At 47.4% G+C, this 20,946-nt stretch overlaps 1 pseudogene; it reads right to left on the reverse strand.

Moving 5' to 3' along the window:
• Positions 1 to 14,886, reverse strand: part of LOC119337557 — a 20,027-nt pseudogene extending 5,141 nt beyond the window's left edge.
• Positions 14,887 to 20,946: the final 6,060 nt, after the last annotated feature.

Raw genomic sequence — 20,946 nt, forward strand, 5'->3', positions numbered from 1 at the left:
CAAGTGCGGCCTACTGCACCCCTGCCCCGTCTTACCTAACTCGCAAATATAGAATATATATCATAGATGAAAATGTAGAGGTGGCAGACTGATAAAAGAAGTTTAACCAACATTTAGTATGACTCAAAGAGTAGAAGATATTCTCTCATTCTTATAAGATGTTCTAGCATTTTCTAATTTGGATATATATAGGCACATTTTAGCTTCTTTGTTCACTCATTTATGTCCATATTTAGTCCATATTGAAAATTCCAAAACATGAGATATAAGGGATCATATTCACTCATGCTTTCTTTTATATGATTGAACTCTTCCACAACAAAATTTATGGAGTTAATTAGACGTGCATCCATTCAAGCAATCTATATTCCGGATTGTACCTGGCAGTGATACAAAGACGACTTGGGAGTGACGTATTACCGATGCCGAGGATGACGGTGAAGCTGACGCCGATGGTTCAACATGCCCTCCTCTTCCTAGACATGCCGCTGTCACGTGAGGCACAGTGAGTATCAATTACTATAAAAATATAGTTCAATTCTAAATACTCCCAAAGAATACAGAGAGAGTAAACCAAATGGAAAAAACCTGCTAAACCGAGTAAACTACTTGATTGAGTAGATTAGTCAACGGTTGCCAACCATATAACCGAGACAAGTAGTTCATACAATACACCATTTGCTCTTTCTACAGGTATGTAGCGAAGTGAAGGAATCTATAATAGAGGACATCACAATTTAATTGCAGGACCAATACACACAATGCTCTTAAACAGATATATTTATGTTCATTTACAATTTCTCCGTATGGGCACATATAAAACAAACTATGAAGGAGCTATGCAGGGATCAACAACAGGCTACAGGAGTACATATAGCCAACAGTCACATATATGAACATCAAGCCTGCACGATCATAACCGGGATTAACCCAAAATCAAATGTCTCAAGCTTTTTCATACCTTGAAATCGACAGCATTAGAGATAGAGACATTCATATTTGCATATGCAAAAACCAAAGAACTAAACATCAACCGCGTGCAGGGCAGACATATACGTGGTTGAATGAGTTTGTATTAGGAAACTTGGCGGCCAAGATGAGTACATGCACAGGAAAATGCTCTCAACACTCCATTGAGTTTCACTACAAATAAAACTGAAAAATGCCATTGAATCACCAACAGCAGGATAATACATACAACATGCCTAGGTACGTTGTTGCAACATACAGTCTTGATTCAACTTCCTCTAACCTGCCTTCACCGAGGAAGAACATAAAATCAGATCGACAAAATAACTAAAAAAAAATGACACACCAATGATCCTAAGTCACCTCAAGGTAGCTAGATCCTACAAGAAACAGTGTGGTCATGGAGTAAAACTATAGTCATGGAGTAAAACATAAACATGCAGCCATCGTTTCTAGGAAAAAACACATGGATATACAAATGGAGAAGCTTGCCACTTTGCCTTATCTTGCAAGAAGTAGAACTCTTAAATGAAAAAATGCACATTGCCAAACTTTTACAGAGTATACGGGCGCACAAAATAATCCTTCGTTGCTTCATACTCAAATATTCTCTAAAACAAAAGGTATAAGTTTTTAATGCTAAATGAATACTTTCTATAGCTTTGTAATTGGTTAAATTTATCTGTTGCAAGAGGAGGGCATGAAACCATCTGATGACACCAAAAAGGATCAGTCATAAAACAATTGAGGAGAAAATGTTCAAAACTCACGTCTATTGCGGGGTCATGGCCTCATGGGCAAGATGGGGAGGGGGAGGCGGAGGCTCACCTTGCTTCAATGCCCTTCACATCCATGCTGTAGCGACCTCTAGCAACAAATAAATGGAACATGTATGACTAATTGGAGTAAAATATACAGTGATTAACCATATGTCATACATGTGTAAACAAAAAAATGGAAGATGTATGACTAATTGGAGTAAAATATACATTGATTAACCCAAGGGTAATATTTGCAGATGTTTGCAGTGTAGTTGATCATGCACTACATATCAACAGGTATGGACAATGACAAGGAGGTGCTACTGCTCTTCGATGCAACAATCTTTTATTCCTAACTTGTATTCCTTAGAGGCTTTTATTCAAAATTAATAAGTTTCTGCTGTTTCAGAAGTTACATAACACACAAGAGGACATCAACTACGGATTTGTAGACTCTGCTGGATAACTGTATGCTTTTTGTAAGAGGGACGTCATTAGAAGACTTGCATTAACCTAAAGCCTGGCCGAACTATGAACTATCAATCAGCTGATCTCAAAGGAACTGTATCAAGTGAGTGCAGTACGTCAGTTTACAAAAAAAGGTGAACAGCAAGCAAGCAAAAAATTGACGGGGGCTCACCTCCAGGTCCTCAAACGAGGCACTTTGTGTTCCCCGACAGCAACTTGGTGGCCGAGGCGAGCTCGGCCTCCGACCGGCCAGCACAGCACCCCCGTCGGCGACTTGGTGACGCGTGAGATGCAGGCGTTAGGCACCAGATCCGGCACTGGCTTGCCGCCGAGGATGAGCCGCTTCCCGGTGTGACCTTCCTTGGCGCTGGCCCGCCGCCAAGGAAGATCCAATGACGGAGCTCCACCTGGCATCCTCCCGTCGACGGCGTGAGGCGCGCTCCGCCGGGAATAGCAGCGTGGGCTTCCTTTCCTCCTGAGGCGTGACGCGCGAGCTCGACGGGGAAGCGGCGGCGCAAGCGACAGGCCCTCGATGGCGACCGCGGGGCGAGCGGAAGAGGCGGCTGGGGAGAAGGAGGGGAGGGCGAGTCGGCGAAGGCGGCGATGCGACGGCAGGGGAGGGCGAGGGAACGGGCGGCGGCGGCGGCAGGGGAGGGCGAGGGAATGGGCTAGGGTTAGGAAAGTGGGGCGCAAAGAGGAGGGGGAAGTAAGGAGAGGAGCAGAGAGGATGACGCGCTGGGTGCCCCCCACCTCATGGACTCCCTCATCCAACCAGCGCACAGCACGCACAGTGCCACCGCCGGAAAACCCCAAAATACCCTCGGCAGGGCAGGGAAATTTCGGCGGTGGCATGGGATCTTTTACCAGCCGAGCATGCCGACGGGCCGCACAGGACACGCCCCAGCCCAAGCAAATGACATGCGGGCCCCATCTGCTGGTTACCCCACACGCCAGCGAGACCGGAACGAGTCCGCGAAGTGAGAGAGACCGGGAGAGGGCAGTAACTATTCATTGCTATAGGCGCGGTGGGTCGATCCGACGGCCAGAATCTTTCACCGCATCGATCGAACGGTCTGAAACGCATCAAGCAAAATGATCCAACGGCCAGAAATCGCTAAGCTCTGAGAGCGCTCGGTAAGCCTCCGATCCCTTATTTCTCGATGCTGACAGCAGGGTTACACATTTGAAATTCCTTTCAGATAGCCTTCTATATCTGATTGCTGGAGCAAAGAAATGCTCATGGGCTTATTCTATTCAGCCTCGGCGCTTCTGAAGAGTGGCAACACCCAACGAGCATAAGCAACGAGCATAAGCTAAACTATATGTAGCTCACAACTTCAGGTTGATAGCAAAAGAATTTTCCAGGCAATAACTGAAATTGAACTGTTATTTCTTCACATCTCAAATAGAGGTATGTCAAGAGATTACTGCATCTCTCTTGGTCTCTTGTCGAGGCCGGCATATCCTTTTCTGAAACTGATTCTAGCATGTCTCCTGGGAAACTGCAGCAGTGAACAAACACCATAAGAAATCTCTTCTAAACGTTTCCGTTCGATGAGTATGACCAGTACTCGTTGACCAGCTCGCGGAAGAGAGATCCCTCAGTTTCCATGAGCGTCATGGGCTTGTCATACTCCACTACTTTCCCTGGAAATGTATGCAGATCATTAGTATGAAATACTATGCTGCGGAACCAATAAGTTGCGGAACCAGTAAGTTGGCAATAAGAGAAACCAATAGGTTGCGGAACCAACAAGTTGTCATACTCTGCTACTTTCCCACATTACTATGGAATACTATGCTGCAGAACCAATAAGTTGGCAATAAGAGGAACATACCATCACTCATTGCAAGTACCATGTCACAGCCCATCACTGTTGGTATACGGTGTGCGACAGTAATAACGGTGCAATGTTTGAATTCTGCCTGGATCGTTTTCTGAAGGACGGCATCTGTTGCATTGTCTATAGAGGTCGTGGCTTCATCAAGAACTAAGATACGACACCTTTTCAAAAGTGTGCGCCCCAAACAAAAGAGCTGCCTTTGGCCCATGCTCCAGTTTGACCCGTCTTCCGCAACTGTATGGCAAGATATTAATTAGTACGATGAAGAACACAATTCCAGACATCATGCTAGCAAACCGATCCGACCCATACGCCTAGGACTACAAGCAGTTTGACTGATTTATTGGCGCATGTATTCTAATTTGTTAGGGGCATAAAATGAAAAGACTGAAGCAGAATTGTATGTTATCCTATTTTCTTAGGGACATAAAATGAAATCCAGAAATAAACAGTGAGGTTTCCTACCAAGTGAGTCCAATCCCTGTTCCTTCTCCTGGACAGCTTCAAGAAGTTGGCATTTGTCAAGAACCTGCAACCCAACAGCATATGAATTAACCAATTTAGTGGGGGTTTTTTTTCAAATGCACGTATGGCATATAAACAGAGAATGGTAACATGTCTTTTGACAGGCCCATTTATCAGTTTATTCATCCCAATCAGATAAGGTGCTTACTGTTCTGAATTGTAGATATATTACACAGCTTACCTCCCATATTTGTTGATCTGAGAACTGCCCAATAGGATCTAGATTATATCTTACTGTACCCTGAAAAAGTGTTGGATCTTGTGGGATGATGCCCAAACGTGAACGCAGGTCATGTAAGCCTATTGTGCTGATGTCCACAGAGTCTATAATTATTTTCCCTTCAGCAGGTTCAACAAGGCGAAACAATGCACCAATTAAAGTTGTCTTGCCACTTCCTGTTCGACCAACTATGCCAATTTTATCTCTACCTTGAAACTTGCAAGTGATACCATGTAGCACCAGGGGAGTATCTTCCCTATACCTAATCTGTCAAATGAAAATCAACCACACACATCTGTCAGAATATTTGAAGGGTTTCGCCTAGTCAGGCATACATGCATAGTTTCATATTCGATTACCTTCAAATCTTTAAGCTCCACACTGCCAACCTGGGGCCAATCTGGTGCTGGTCGGTTTTCTTCAATAACTTCTGCTGCTTCACTCCGAATGTCCATGTACTGATTCACCCGTTCCACAGATATTATTTTGTTTGCAAGGTCACATTGCTTTTGAATAGAACTAACAAAAGAATTATTTAGGGAAAGGCCGTAGGACAATGCCATTCCAACAAAACCTGTGTCAAGTATGGTAAAAAGTAATTAGTTTTCTGAGGGTAATGTTGATTTCTTTATAATCCTGTGCATATTAAATGTATATTTACAATGACAGTGGCACATAGACATTGAGCGTATAACGTGTTACTAAACGGAAAATTGGGTATCCTCCACTAGGGTTTTGAGCCATTCACCATTATGCAGAAGGATTCTGTAACTCTATTCGATAAAGAAAGTAGGCTTTCATAACGAAGTAGAGCCTTCATAACACCTAATACCAGGAGCCTACGGAAACAAACAAAAAAAGCCTTTGCAGTGCAAATAACGATTCATTGCAAATCAGATGAATGCAGTGATCAATCGTCATACAGCTTGTAAGCTGGCATAAATATGTGCAGCACATGAAACAATTATGTGATGCTTGTACCTGGAATAAGCTACATACCAGGGCTAAAAGTTCCTGCTGGAAGAAGAGCCATGACAAAAGCAGAAGAAGAAAGAACCGCAGCACTCATTATTTCCAGACGTTGAATCAATCATTCAGTTGCTGCAAAATTAAAGAAGTACGGACCAGCATTCTTGTCAACTAGCTCCAGATTTTTAGCAAAGAAACGATCTTCTTCCTCAAAGGCACGTATTTGTTATAACCCCTGAGATCGATTCACCTAAGTGATTTGCTAGAGCAGACTTGGTAGTGCCATTGATACGCATCAATTCCTTAGCCGATGCTAAGTAATACCTCTGCATGAACAAACATATGAAATGTCAGCCAACGGGAATTGTGAAACGAAAAGAGTAGACGAACTTTACCTCCTAGGTGAAAATAGCAGCATATCGCTTGGTGAATGAAATAACCAAAGAAAGGGGGTTTAGGCGTTTCACTACACAGAAAAAGGCCACACGATTACCTGTAACCGAATTGCCAAAACTATCATTGGCAATGATACAAACAGAACTTGCCATGTAACAACAGCCAATACCCCCAGATTGCTATACGCATTTAAGCTGGAACTAAAGCCAAACATCAATGCAAATGGAACATCAAGGTCAATGATGCTTAAATCTGAAGAGACCTGCAAGTTGGGGGGAGGGTTAATCCATTATTATAAAACATTGTAATGTTAAACTGAACTGTAGTTTATATAGTTGTGTTTGTTTCAGAATTTTTACCCGGCTAAGAACCCTGCCTAGAGGAGTAGAATCAAAGAAGGACATGGGTGCACGGAACAATGAATTAAGTAACTGGGAAAATAAGGATCTTGAAGTCTGCATCCCAAGAACAACGAAGAATATAGATCTTGATAGCACAAAGAACACCGTGCAAACTCCAATAACAATGTACACAGAAATTAACTTCAGTGCACTAACATCAGGATTTTGGACATTAGCGGCCATCCATGAATTCTGTGATATTTGCCCAGCTATGAAAATTATGTGAGACATGACAGAAAGGGAGGCATACAGGAAGCCTTTTTTCTGGCGCAGGTATAGGATATAAGGCTTAAGACCTGCGTCCCCTGATTCTCTTTCCTCTGTTTTGATCCGTTGATCTACTGGTGATGGCTTCACAGACTCTATATATCTGTTTCCATAAATACCATCTGTCTCCTTTATTGGTAAATCCTTTGCTCTGTGACGGGCCATATTGTTAAGATCTGAAACACCAGTAGTATCTTTATGGGCATTTACAAGGTATTTAAATTCTTGACAGTCTGACAATAAATCTTGATAAGGTGCAGACCGAATAACCTCCCCATCTGACATTAACTGCCAAAAATTATCACTAGTTTTAGATGAAATCGACAGACATATATACAGCTCACTACAAACAAAATATATTAAGTCATGAGAGAGAGACCAGAATGGAGTCAAATACGGGTAGAAAATCCACTTGGTGGGTCACCAAAAGAACAGTCTTGTCTGATAGAATACCCATGACATAATCCTGTCACACAAGTAAGAGGTTTATTACACAAATTCATAATAAGATAGGAATACAATCTGCTCCTACTGATACAATTCTTACATTAAAGAGACTTGTTGCTGTATGGGCATCGACAGCACTGAAAGGGTCATCAAGAAGATAGATGTCGGCATTCTGGTATAATGCACGAGCAAGCTGAACACGCTGCTTCTGACCACCACTAAGATTTATTCCTCTCTCCCCAATTTGAGTAAGGTCGCCGAATGGCAGCATTTCAAGGTCCTTGAGCAACGAGCACCTTGCAAGTGTTTCTTGGTACATTTGTCTGTCCATCAAAGATCCAAAGAGGATATTATCTTGTATAGATCCTGTTTGGATCCATGCAGTCTGAGAAACATATGCTATTCTTCCACAGACTTGAATCTGAAATACGTACACAAAGATTAATGATCTGATGTTAAGTTCTTACGGAAAAGGAAATAACGAGTCTACTTTATGATGACAACTATTATCAACCAAAATTATCATAACAACTTGGCGAAATCAAACAAGATGCAGTTGTTAACAGGCGGTACTTTGATAAAGGAATTGAAAACTAGCCGACTTAAGGTTCTTAACCACACAGAGCAATATTGTGTTGCCCAATGTGCGATGAATATGGCACTTGTCCTTGCAGTACAATGGCAAATTTTATCATGATACAAAATCCGCAAGCTGATAAAAAAAAAGGAACATAATGAATGTAAACAACAAATTACAAGAGCAACAGCTTTTTTCGTGCATGAGAAAACTCAAAAGGGATAACAGAAGTACACAACCTCACAAATTGACAGCCATTTGATTTTCTACTTCATAAAAAAGATGAAGGCAATAGAAAAGCATACCGTGCCTTCAGTTTTTGGGACCTCTCCGAGTACAGCAGCCAAAAGTGTTGATTTTCCTGATCCCACTTCTCCACAAATTGCAATCTTTTCTCCAGCTTTGACCACCAGATTTGCATTCTTTAGAGTTGGTTTTGATGGATTCTCATCCCAGGAGAAACTGCATGAGTTCAACGCTATTGGATAATCGGTGCCCAGACGGTATTTCTTCCTAACTTGCCCATTCAGCTCAGGTGCATCAAGAAACTTTGATATCCGAGTGAAAGCAACCTTGGCTTGTATTGCAACTGCGATAACAATTGGTATTGATCTAACTGGCTCCTGCACAAGACGCAGAGTTGCTACAGTCGTGAAGACGTTGCTAGCGTCAAGAGGGATTTTCAAAAGATAGCATGTTAGAAAGGTTGCCGCTGAAACTAAAACAGGTGATGACCAGAACACGATACTGTTGTATGCCCTCCTAAGCAAGAATGCTGACAACCACTTATACTCAACCTCCCTCAACCCCTCGATGACCTTCTTGAAGTGAGCTTCCCATGCATAAAGCTTCAAGATCTTCATATGAACTAATGACTCAGACATGGCCTTCAATCTCACATCTTGTGCTTCCATAAGCTTACTCTGAAATTTGTTCTGTAGTTTCGCCAATGGAGCATTACCAACTACGGTGATAACAATAATAGCGAATGATGAGACCGCTGCAGCACCAACTGCATTGTACAGAATTGCCAGAGCAATGCAAAGTTGAATAGTTGTTGTCCATGTTTGGTGGAACCAGTACGGGAATTCCCCAACCCTGTAGGCATCAACTGTCACATAGTTCATAATCTGTCCAGAAGAGTGCTTCATTTTTGCAGAGTTTGATAGCTTCTGTTGCTTCTTATAAATAGCTGCTGATAGCAATGACCTCACTTGGAGTCCTAGTCTCCGAGTACGGAAATACCACTGCCTCTCTGACAAAGATTCACAACATTTGCAAATGAACAATGTCGCAGCAAGCACAAAGCCTTCATATTTGAAGGTTCCTTTCCCAACTGATACATTGATGAATGCCTTGAGAAGCAATGGGCCTATAGATAAGGTGAGCACCTTGAGCAAAGCAAAGAAACATGAGACCATGATCCCACGCTTGTGACAAGAAACAATGGTCCACAAGATTGACGGTGTGGCATTTGACTGGGACTGCTTGCTGTTCAGCTTCGCCAAGAATATCAAGTACTGGTTATGTGCTAGGTCTGTGGTTTCTAAAAGTGGCACATCTTTGTCCTCAAGAGGCTTCTCATAACCCATCTTCATCAAATCATTTAACCACCAAAATGACATCTTGCTGAAAAAACCAGCTTTAGCAACAACAGTCACCTGACTGTCAGAATCAACCATCTCACCATCTGCCTCGGTGTTCAGGGGCTTGTATAAAGCATGTCCATTTCCTTGGTAACCCTCTTCATCATGGCTGCACCGAACGCCATAAAGTAAAAGGAGAAATGCACCTGGTAGGGACAGAATATCCAAGCAAGCCTTAATGGTAATTGTCTTCTCTGCAACAATGCCAACAACTGAGGAACAACATATGAATGCTGTATACGTGGTCACCAAAGCCGACAAAAATTTAACAAATGAAGCTCCAATAAATCGAGGCCTGATGCTGAATGCAAAGCTGGAACAGATCAAACTGAACCCTTGAGATAACGTCACAAGCCACCAGTGTGGCAGGTAAACAGAAGCACCCTGATTGAAGATATTTCCGAGCATCGAGAGTCCTAGGCCAAGATAAACCAAACCCAAGCAGCCACTGAACAATACTGCAGCCAACTGCAGTGGTGAACTGAGTGTGAAGAGTTGCCGCATAGATGCTCTGCTCTTTGGAATTTTGACAAGCAAATGGAGTGTGAGCACAAGCATGAGCAGCATGCCGATGGCAAGCGCCACCAGATGATTCGTGCAAGTGGAAGAGTCGAATATTCCGTTGAATGCACATGAAAGTACATCTTGGCTGGAGCATACTGGGCTCCCGCACAAGTTCATAATCCAAGAACCTGAAGTAATGGCCAAGTATCGGAGTGAGATTCCCAGCTTGTTTTAGTCCCCAACAGCAAGGTTGGTTGTCAAAAGGTAGCAACAACGATGTAGCCATCTATGCTTCAAGAAATGATGTAGCTATGTAACATGAGAAAGGTGAAGAGAGGACTAACTTGTGAGGAACCCCATCGGTGTAATCTCGAGTGCACTGCCCAGGCGAGTGGATCAGGTCCTCTTCAGAACCTGCAGCAACCCATGAACTAGTTAGGACAAAGAAGAGTAGAACAGCTGAAGAAAATGGACAAAGAACAGATACTGAAAGCACTTAATTAGAAATGTGTGTATGTAATCACAGATAATCCCATGCTTAAACAATGCAAAGACCACAGTGCTGTTGGGGTTGAACCTGTCTCGCGACGCTCCGTTTATCTGCTGTTTTTTTTCTCTCCCTTCAGTTAGCTAGTTGGTTAGGATTCAGTTTCCTCTTTCCCTAAAGATTAGGCCAGGGCCACCATGAGTGCGCACCGTGGCGAGTAGATAGGAGCAGCACGTCCGACTCTCATGCATCGTGGACGTGGGATGGCGCGTCTGGATCGATCGTGGGTTGATCGCGTGTATTGCGTTTGCTTTCGTTCTGAAATAAAAGGCAGAAGGCCAAGGAAGAAAAGCTGCAGTCTTACGCAGCACAAACTCTCTCCCTCGCTCGTTTGATCACAACAAGTGGCATCAGAGCCGTTTTCCCGATCCTGAGACCATGTCTGCTGACGGGCGCGGCGGCGCTCGCACGCCGGCCAGGTCCCTGACTCCTCCGTCGCAGCGACGGGGAAGGAGTAGGACCAGGCGCGGCAGCCAAGCTGTGGTGGTTCAGGAGCGCGTCGTGCGGGAGCACGGCGGCGGCTCGTTCGTCTACCCCGAGCTCACCTCAACCAACTACATCGAGTGGGCACTCGTCATGAAGGTCAACCTGAAGGCCCAGGGCCTTTGGGACGCAATCGAGCTGGGGTGCGACATCGAGCGCGAGGACAGTGCGGCCATGGCGGCGATCTTACGCGCCGTACCCGCGGACATGCACGGCATCCTTGCTGTCAAGCCGTCCGCGAAGGAGGCGTGGGAGGCGGTGAAGGTGCTGCGGATGGGCGTCGAGCGGGCGCGCCAGGCGACGGCGCAACGCCTCCGCAGCGAGTTCGAGTCCATCTCCTTCAAGGACGGGGAGTCGGTCGACGCGTTCGGGATGCGGATCACGTCCCTCGTCAACAACTTGCGCACCGTCGGAGACAACATTGAAGATGCAAAGGTAGTCACCAAGTTCCTTCGTGTTGTTCCACGGCGCTATTCGCAGGTGGCGATTGCCATCGAGACGCTGCTCGACGTGAGCACTCTCACCATCGAGGAGTTGACGGGGCGGCTCCGCTCTGTGGAGGAGCGCTACGGCCTCGACGACTCCGGTGGCTCAAGCTCCGGGACCCTCCTGATGACGGAGGCGGAGTGGGACGCACGCCGGAAGAACCGCGAGCGTGGCAACGGCAGCGGCGCCAGCGGCAACAGCAACAACGGCGGCAGCCACAGCGCCTCTGGGTCCAATCCCAGGGGGCGTGGTGGGCGAGGACGCGGCCGAGGCGGCGGTTCACGCAATGGCCCTCGCCCCACGGATCAGTGCAGGTACTGCAAGAAGTTGGGCCATTGGGCCCGGGACTGCAACACCAGGAAGCTCGAGCAGGCGCACCTCGCGCAGGCTGCCGGCGACGACGACGACGACCCGGCCCTCCTGCTGACCTCAGTGTGCGCCCTGACGGAGGCCACAGAGGAGCTGGCAGTTCCTGCACCTCCATCGGAGATCGTCATGCTCAACGAAGAACGCGCCGGCGTGCTGCCCGGGCGTGACGGTGAGCGCTACGACTCGGCCTGGTTCCTCGACACCGGTGCGAGCAATCACATGACCGGGGATCGGTCACTCTTCGCCGAGCTGGACACCGGCGTGGGCGGGAACGTGCGCTTTGGGGACGGGTCCGCGGTGGACATCTGCGGACGCGGCACGGTGTTGTTCACGTGCCAAGACGGGCGCCAGCGCGCGCTCACCAGGGTGTACTTCATACCCTGCCTGCGCTCCAACATAGTGAGCCTCGGGCAGCTGGACGAGGTCGGCTGCCGGGTCACGATCGAGCACGGGGAGTTGTGTGTGCTCGACACTCGACGCCAGCTCCTCGCCAAGGTGCAGCGCAACGGCAACCGCCTCTACATACTCCACGTCCAGCCAGCGCAGCCCCAGTGCATGGCGATGCGCTACGACGACGTGTCCTGGCGCTGGCACGCGCGCATGGGACACCTGAACTTCCAGGCGCTGCAGAAGCTGGCTCGAGAGGAGATGGTGCGGGGTCTCCCGCGGATCGACCACGTCGACGAACTCTGCGACGCATGCCTCGCCGGCAAGCAGCGGCGGGCACCGTTCCCGCAGCAGGCAAAGTGGCGAGCCGATAACCTGCTCGATCTCGTGCATGGTGATCTGTGCGGGGCGATCTCACCGCCGACGCCCGGTGGGAAGAGATACTTCCTGCTTCTCGTGGATGATCGAAGCCGGTACATGTGGCTGGTCCTCCTTGCTTCCAAGGACGAGGCTCAGGCTGCGATCAGGCGCTTCAAGGCCACCGTGGAGGTCGAGACGGGGCGGCCCCTGCGCGCTCTCCGGACGGACCGAGGTGGTGAGTTCACGTCAGCAGTGTTCATGGAGTACTGCACTGAAGAAGGCGTCAAGCGGCAGCTCACGACGCCGTACACACCCCAGCAGAATGGGGTGGTGGAGAGACGGAACCAGACCGTGGTCGCCATGGCGAGGAGCATGCTCAAGGCGAAGGGCATGCCGGCTAAGTTCTGGGGGGAGGCGGTCACCACCGCTGTTTACCTCCTGAACCGATCTCCTACGCGCAGCGTCGAGGGACAAACTCCGTACGAGGTATGGCACGGCGAAAGGCCTAGTGTTCAGCATATTCGTGTGTTTGGATGCGTTGCGCATGTCAAGAACGCCAGGCCCATGCTCAAGAAACTAGATGACCGGAGCACGCCCATGGTCTTCATTGGCTATGAGGAAGGAACCAAGGGCTACCGTGTCTTCAACCCTGGGACTGGGCGCGTTCACGTATCCCGCGACGTGGTCTTCGACGAAGGCGCGTGCTGGAAGTGGGACGACGCCACAGCTACGCCAGAGCCGTTCACGGTGAGCTACACCGTCTCCGTCACTCCGCCAGAGCGCCTAGAGGACGGGGGAGCAGGGGCGTCTCCTGCGGCTCGCTCACCTGCGCGGGAGCCGGTCACGCCAGGCTCTGCACGTGAGGACACGGAGGAGGACGCGGCGCCGCAGAGCGAGGCGCGCACCGACGCTGATGCAGAAGGAAGCGACCGGGGCGGTGACCAGGGTGGGCACCCGATGCTCACCCGGGGCAAGGACGGCATCCATCAGCGCAACACCAAGTACGACGACGACTACGTGCACCTCGTCGACGTCGTGGACGACGATGAGGCCGCAGACCCGGTCTGCCTCGTTGTGGGAGAGGAACCAGCGTCGTTCCCAGAAGCTGCGGCACAGCAGTGCTGGCTGCGGGCAATGCGGGAGGAGCTCGCCTCGATCGACGCCAACGACACCTGGGCGCTCGTGGAGCCGCCGCCGGGGCAACGCCCGATTGGACTCAAATGGGTCTTCAAGCTGAAGAAGGACCCATCCGGCGCCATCGTCAAGCACAAAGCACGTCTCGTGGCCAAGGGGTACGTGCAGCGCGCCGGCATCGACTTTGAGGAAGTTTTTGCGCCGGTGGCCCGTTTTGACTCCGTGCGGCTTCTAACCGCGCTCGCCGCTCACCATGGGTGGGAAGTCCATCATATGGACGTAAAATCGGCCTTCCTCAACGGGGATCTGGCAGAGGAGGTCTTCGTCGCGCAGCCACCAGGGTTCGAGCTCGCCGGACAGGAGCAGAAGGTGTTCAAGCTCTCCAAGGCGTTGTACGGTCTACGCCAGGCGCCACGCGCCTGGAACGCTAAGCTGGACAGCAGCCTGCTGTCGCTCGGCTTCCAGCAGAGTGACTCTGAACACGGCGTCTACATGCGCGGCACCGGCGACACGCTCTTGGCAGTAGGCGTGTACGTGGATGATCTTATCATCGCCGGTGCACAACCACGGGAGCTGAGCAACTTCAAGGAGGAGATGAAGAAGCTTTTTCAGATGAGTGACCTCGGGCGGCTCACCTACTACCTTGGCATAGAGGTACGTCAGACTGGGCGCGGCATCACTCTTTGTCAGGCAGGCTATGCACAGAAGCTGCTCGAAAAGGCGTCCATGGCGGAGTGCAAGCCGAGTGCAGTGCCCATGGAAGCAAAGTTGAAGCTCAGCAAGGATAGTACGGCGCCGGCTACCGACGCCTCGTACTATCGCAGCCTGATGGGCAGCCTACGGTATCTGGTACAGACCAGGCCCGACATCACATATTCAGTCTCCTACCTCAGCCGTTTCATGGAGAAGCCCACCGTCGAGCACCTGACGGCGGCCAAGCATTTGCTGAGGTACATCGCGGGCACTCTGACGCTCGGGTGTGTGTACCTTAGGGGGAGCGGAGATCCCTCGCTCATCGGCTACAGCGACTCCGATCTTGGCGGCGACGTCGACGACCGCAAGAGCACCACCGGCTCGCTCTTCTTCCTCGACAAGAGCCCGATCAGCTGGCAGTCCACCAAGCAGAAGGTGGTCTCGCTGTCATCATGTGAGGCGGAGTACGTTGCGGGCGCATCCACCACTTGTCAGGGCATCTGGCTCTCTCGACTGCTGGCAGAAGCTACGGGCGCCGAGATCAAGCCACCTGAAATTCTGATTGACAACAAGTCTGCGATTCAGCTCAGCAAAAACCCGGTGTTTCATGACAGAAGCAAGCACATAGAGATCAGATACCATTTCCTCAGAGACAAGGTTGAAGCAGGGAAGGTGAAGGTTGATCATGTCAACACCGGCGAGCAGTTGGCTGACATCCTTACAAAATCGCTTGGGCGTGTGCGTTTCCAGGAGCTGCGCGCAAGGATCGGCATCCTCGACACCAAGGGCGCATGACAAGTTCAAGGGGGAGACTGTTGGGGTTGAACCTGTCTCGCGACGCTCCGTTTATCTGCTGTTTTTTTTCTCTCCCTTCAGTTAGCTAGTTGGTTAGGATTCAGTTTCCTCTTTCCCTAAAGATTAGGCCAGGGCCACCATGAGTGCGCACCGTGGCGAGTAGATAGGAGCAGCACGTCCGACTCTCATGCATCGTGGACGTGGGATGGCGCGTCTGGATCGATCGTGGGTTGATCGCGTGTATTGCGTTTGCTTTCGTTCTGAAATAAAAGGCAGAAGGCCAAGGAAGAAAAGCTGCAGTCTTACGCAGCACAAACTCTCTCCCTCGCTCGTTTGATCACAACAAGTGCGGCATAAAAATCAAGGCTGCACTGTTTTTCATGATCAACTGACCAATAACAATAAGAAGAAACAGCACTGGAGCAAGATCAGATACTCCTACATGTAACCACTGATGTTCCCATGCTCACACAAACCTCAGGGATTAAAGCAGCCACAGATCCAGCAACTGCTCAAGGAATCATGAAACTGAATATAACCTGCGAGAAATCGCGCAGAATCATGACAATGCGCGAGCATCAAACACGGACTAGAAACCCCAAATCTGAACCCCCTTCCGCATTGACCCCGACATTGAAAACAAATTTTTCCCCTTTTACTTTCTGAACCAGTTCCTCCTTGACTAGTTGACTGGGTGAGCAATGGCGGCCGCACTGACCTGTATAGAGGCTACAGCGGCCTCCTCGCCGTCGTCCCCGACCGGGAGGTCCTCGATGTGCTGACGGGTGGACGGACGAACGGCGGCAGGCGGCCACTCACTAGCTGCTGCCCCTGGGCTCGGCGGGCCGCGGGCCTTTTCATCAGTGGAGGCCGGAGGAAGGAGCCCCGGCGCTAGATGACGACAGCAAGGGAGAGCGACGGAGCGCACGCGGGCGGGCGCGCGCATTCGTCACTGCTCGCGTCGTCGCGGCCCGCCGGCAAGCCGGCACCCGGGGCTGTGGCTGTCGCGCGTGCCGTGCCCCGCATCGCTTCTCCGCCGCCAGCCTACCCTCCCGAGTCCCGACCGCGACGACCCACCCTGGTAACCGTACACGTGGACGGGGTGATTGACTTTTCTCATTCGGAGCAGTTCACTTTTACAAGTAGTTGTTGAGAGCCGACATCGACGAAGCGTTTTTAGCGAATCGTCGTTAGGAAACATAGTTAGAAGCATCTGTCCCTACAGGCGCCTCTTTGTACAGACGTCTTTACAATGCGTCCCAAATCTTGTATAAATATGTGATTCTCCATCAATGAAAGCATCAGATCATTCGTACAATCACTTTTACTTTTACACGTTATCAGTACTGCTCTGCAAAAAGAGAGATAGAGCCATTACGGGGAAGGACAAGAAAAGGAAATGGCTGGCGTCATGAACAGAGAATTTCATGAACTTGAACTAGATGATAGTAACTATTTACCATGGGCTATGGATGCAAAGATAGCCCTTGAAAGTCGTAAACTCGGTTCCACCATCATCACACCCATTGAAGGCGCCGGAGAAATCCCCACGGCAGCCAATTATACCGCTTTAAGTTTCTTAAGGCACCATCTCCTTCCGGATTTAAAGTCGGAATATTTGATGGAAGAAGATCCACTAGTTTTGTGGAACTCTCTCAAGGAGAGATATGACAAACAAAGAGCAGTTATGCTGTCGGAAGCACAGAGAGAATGGTCCCTCATAAGGTTTCAAGATTTCAAATTTGTGGCAGCATATAACTCTGCAGTTCACAAGGTTAACTCAAAACTAAGGTTTTGCAATCAAGCAATTTCCGAAGAAGACCTTATTGAGAAGACCTTGTGCACTTTCCACCCCTCGATGAGAGTACTACAACAGCAGTACCGTCAACAAAAATACAAAAAGTGTTCTCATCTCATATACACTTTACTTCAAGCTGAGAAACATGATGAACTTCTCATGAAGAATCATCAGACACGCCCAACGGGCTCAATGCCACTCCCTGAAGCACATGCTAACACTCAGTTTACTAAAAAGTATGCGGGCAACAAAAGATTTTCTCGAAATTCAATGAAAAGTGGAAAAGTGGCAAGCCGGCACCCGGGGATGTGGCTGTCGCGCGTGCCGTGCCCCGCATCGCTTCTCCGCCGCCAGCCTACCCTCCCGACCGCGACGACCCACCCTGGTAACCGTACACGTGTACGGGGTGATTGACTTTTCTCTTCGGGGAATACATGTAGTATCATTTTTGTTTAACCAACCCGCGCCTAGATTTTTTTATGTCACATGCGGTTGGATGGTTACAGTGGTATCCCCGACCCATAAGGATTCAGTTGAGACTTGATGACTTTGGTGCTCGCATTTACTTGAATTTATTTCAAGCCTTTCGACAATATGCGTTCAGTGGAAGAAGACGTTGACATCGACTACGAAGCCGTTCGTGGCAATTTCGTCAATCTCAAGATGATGCACCGGCTCAGTATGTCGAAGGTGCTCATAGGGGCAGGATGTGCGTGCTTATGTTCATAGGGATGAGCATATGTGCGTATATATGGTCGTCAGTGTCTCTACCGTGTTAAAAAATGTAGTGTTTTTTCCTAAAAAATAAAACCCCTCCGATCCATAAGAATTGCAATGGTTTTAGTTCAAATTTCATAATAATTGTTGCGGTTTTAGTTCAAATTCCAATTGGTATACTATGTCTCTGTATCAAAATATAAAACTTTTTGCAGTTCAAAGACAACTACAAAAACGTGGAGTAGAAGCTTGCTATAATAGCACATTGCCCATGCGTTTCAAAAAACAAACAATTGTTGGCAGTCTATTGTCAAAAAACAACCAATTGTTGGTGGTATATCATGGAAAAACAAACAATTGTTGGTAGTCTATTGTCAAAAAACAAACAATTGTTGGTGGTATATCGTGGAAAAACAATCAATTGTTGGTGGTATATTGTCGAAAAAACAATCAAATCGTGGAAAAAACAAACTATTGTTGGTAGTCTATTGTCAAAGATATCAATTGTTGGTTGCTATATTTCTTCAAATCTCACGTACGTTTCAAATTTTGATCAGATAGTTGTTGTCCTCCGTCAGCATCACTCGTGCATAAGTACAATCTAAATGCTACAATTAAATGTGGCTACAGTTTGTGCACTTCCAATACCTCAACTTTAGGCTAATTGATGTGCTTCCAAAAATAATTGAGAATTTGTTAATAATAACACGATGATAGTGATAATAAACCAATAATAAGGATAATAAAACACCAATAGCCCCGTTCAGTCAAAACAGGCATATGAGATCAACATCAAGCTTTCCTTCTCCAATGAGATGAGATCGTATCAAACTTCTCCACTAGATTCTCCCTAATTTGTTTTCTTCCGCACATGCATGCATGGTTGACGGAGAGCGACTTAATTTGAAAAGCATCACCTTAGCCTGAATGGAGTCAACAGAACCATATCACGAAGAAAAAGAAACAGAATTCATGTGGCAACGTTGGTGAGCAACATGTAAGTTTGCTATTCCGTGGCAAAGCACAAGCACTCAACTAGTGATCTCAAAATTTCAGGCAGCGGTAGAGAGCAAAATAATTTCGGGAAATGACTGAAAGATGGCACCGTATTTTTCTTGATTTCTCAAATGGATAGATCCCTCTGAGGTATGTATAAGAGATTACTATACGTGGTGTTATCTCTTGTCGAGGCAGCAGCAGTAAACACACACCATCAAGAATCTCTCCCAAATGTTTCCATTTAATGTGTATGACCAATACTCATTTACCAGCTCGCGAAAGAGAGATCCTTCAGTTTCCATGAGCTTCACGGGTTTTGTAGCTCATTAGTGTGATTTTAGTTCAAATTTCAATTGTTATACTATTTATGTCCAAAATATAAGACGTTTTTGCAGTTCAAAGGCAACTAAGAAACGTGGAGTAGAAACTTACAATAATAGCACATTGTCCATGCGTTTCAAAGAACAAACAATTGTTGGCACTCAATTGTCAAAAACAAACAATTGTTGGTGGTATATTGTGAAAGAAATAAACAATTATTGGTTGGCTGCTATATTTCTTCAAGTCTCAGGCACCTTCCAAATTATGATCAGATAGTTGTTGTCCTCCGTCAGCATCACTCGTGTATAAGTACAAACTAAATGTTGCTACAGTTTGTGTACTTCCAAGTCTTCCAATTACCACAAGTTTAGGCTATTGATGTGCTTCGAGAATTAGTTTATAATAACACACTGATAGTGATAACTCTATAATAAGAATAATAAAACATTGATAGCCCTGTTAAGTGGAAACAGGCATCTGAGATCAACGCCAAGCTTTCCTTCTCCAATGATGAGATCGTATCAAATTTCTCCACTAGATTCTCCCTAATTTTTCCTTCCACACATGCATGCATGGTTGACGGAGAGCGATTTAATTCGAAAAACATCACCTCAGCCTGAATGGAGTCAACAGAACCATATCCCAAAGAAAAAGAGGAAAAGGAAAAAAAAACGGAACCATCCATATGATCTCAAAATTTCTGGTAGCGGTAGAAGGCAAAATAATTTCCGGAAATTACTGAAAGATGGCACCATATTTTCTTCAAACCTCAAATGGATAAATCCCTCTGAGGTATATGTCAAGAGATTAATTACTATATATGGTGTTTTCTCTTGTCAAGGAACCATCAATAAACACACACCACCAAGGATCTCTTCTAAATGTTCCCGTTTGATGTGTATGACCAGTACTCATTGACCAGCTCGCGGACGAGAGATCCTTCAGTTTCCATGAGCTGCCTTTGGCCCATGCTCCAGCTCGACCAATCTTCAGTAACTGTATGGCAAGATCTTGATTATTACAATGAAGAACAAAGCTCTAATCTGCATCATGGTCTGTCTCAAAAATTGTAAACTTGTTACGTGGGTGTACCGAAGTACAGCATGCAAGCTTTAATGGCTGGGATTTGCTTTTTTCTGAAAACAAGGAACCACCCCTAATCACCCATGTTGAAGGACAAACAATTTCGATTGAGCAGAGGAAGTGCACATCGCTCAAGTGCTGCCTTTGGCAATTGTTACACTACACCTCCCACCAACTTCTTATCGGTTCGCAAATCCGGTGAGGCAAAATGTGTTCTTTGTATTGGTTTACTCTAATATCTCGAAAATCTAGAGTCTGCATTATGGACTGTTCCACCCAACAGAGAACCTACATATATGGATTGTGCGGTGATGGGAAAACTGCCGCTTGCACATATATATAGTGTTGATTCCCCTGCTACCAAAAGAGCTCATCGGGTCATCATATTGCCATGACCATTTGCATTACTATGGCGTGGTAGATGATCATGCTTTTGTGTTCCGCAGAAATGCAGTTTTCACTACCGGAATCGCCCCTTCACCTCTATCAAAAAGAAAACACTAAGCTCTGAAATCAGAATCCGAGAGCTCGCTCCATGGCAAGAACTGCATGATAAAACAGGGAAAATGTGGGTCCAGATCTCCCATATCCGAATCACAGTTATGTACCCTGTATCCACACCATGCGTGCGCCATCCCGATTAAGAAGACGGCACATCAACCACTGCTCTCAACATAAACGAACCTGGGCTGAAAGCTGGCCTTGAGATCTGGATTTGGTTTTGCTCTAAAGCTGATTATGTTCAGGGGTAAGTATATTTTTCGTCCTCGAACTCTTCTG

Source organism: Triticum dicoccoides, chromosome 7B, assembly GCF_002162155.2.
Source record: "Triticum dicoccoides isolate Atlit2015 ecotype Zavitan chromosome 7B, WEW_v2.0, whole genome shotgun sequence".
Taxonomy (NCBI): domain Eukaryota; kingdom Viridiplantae; phylum Streptophyta; class Magnoliopsida; order Poales; family Poaceae; genus Triticum; species Triticum dicoccoides.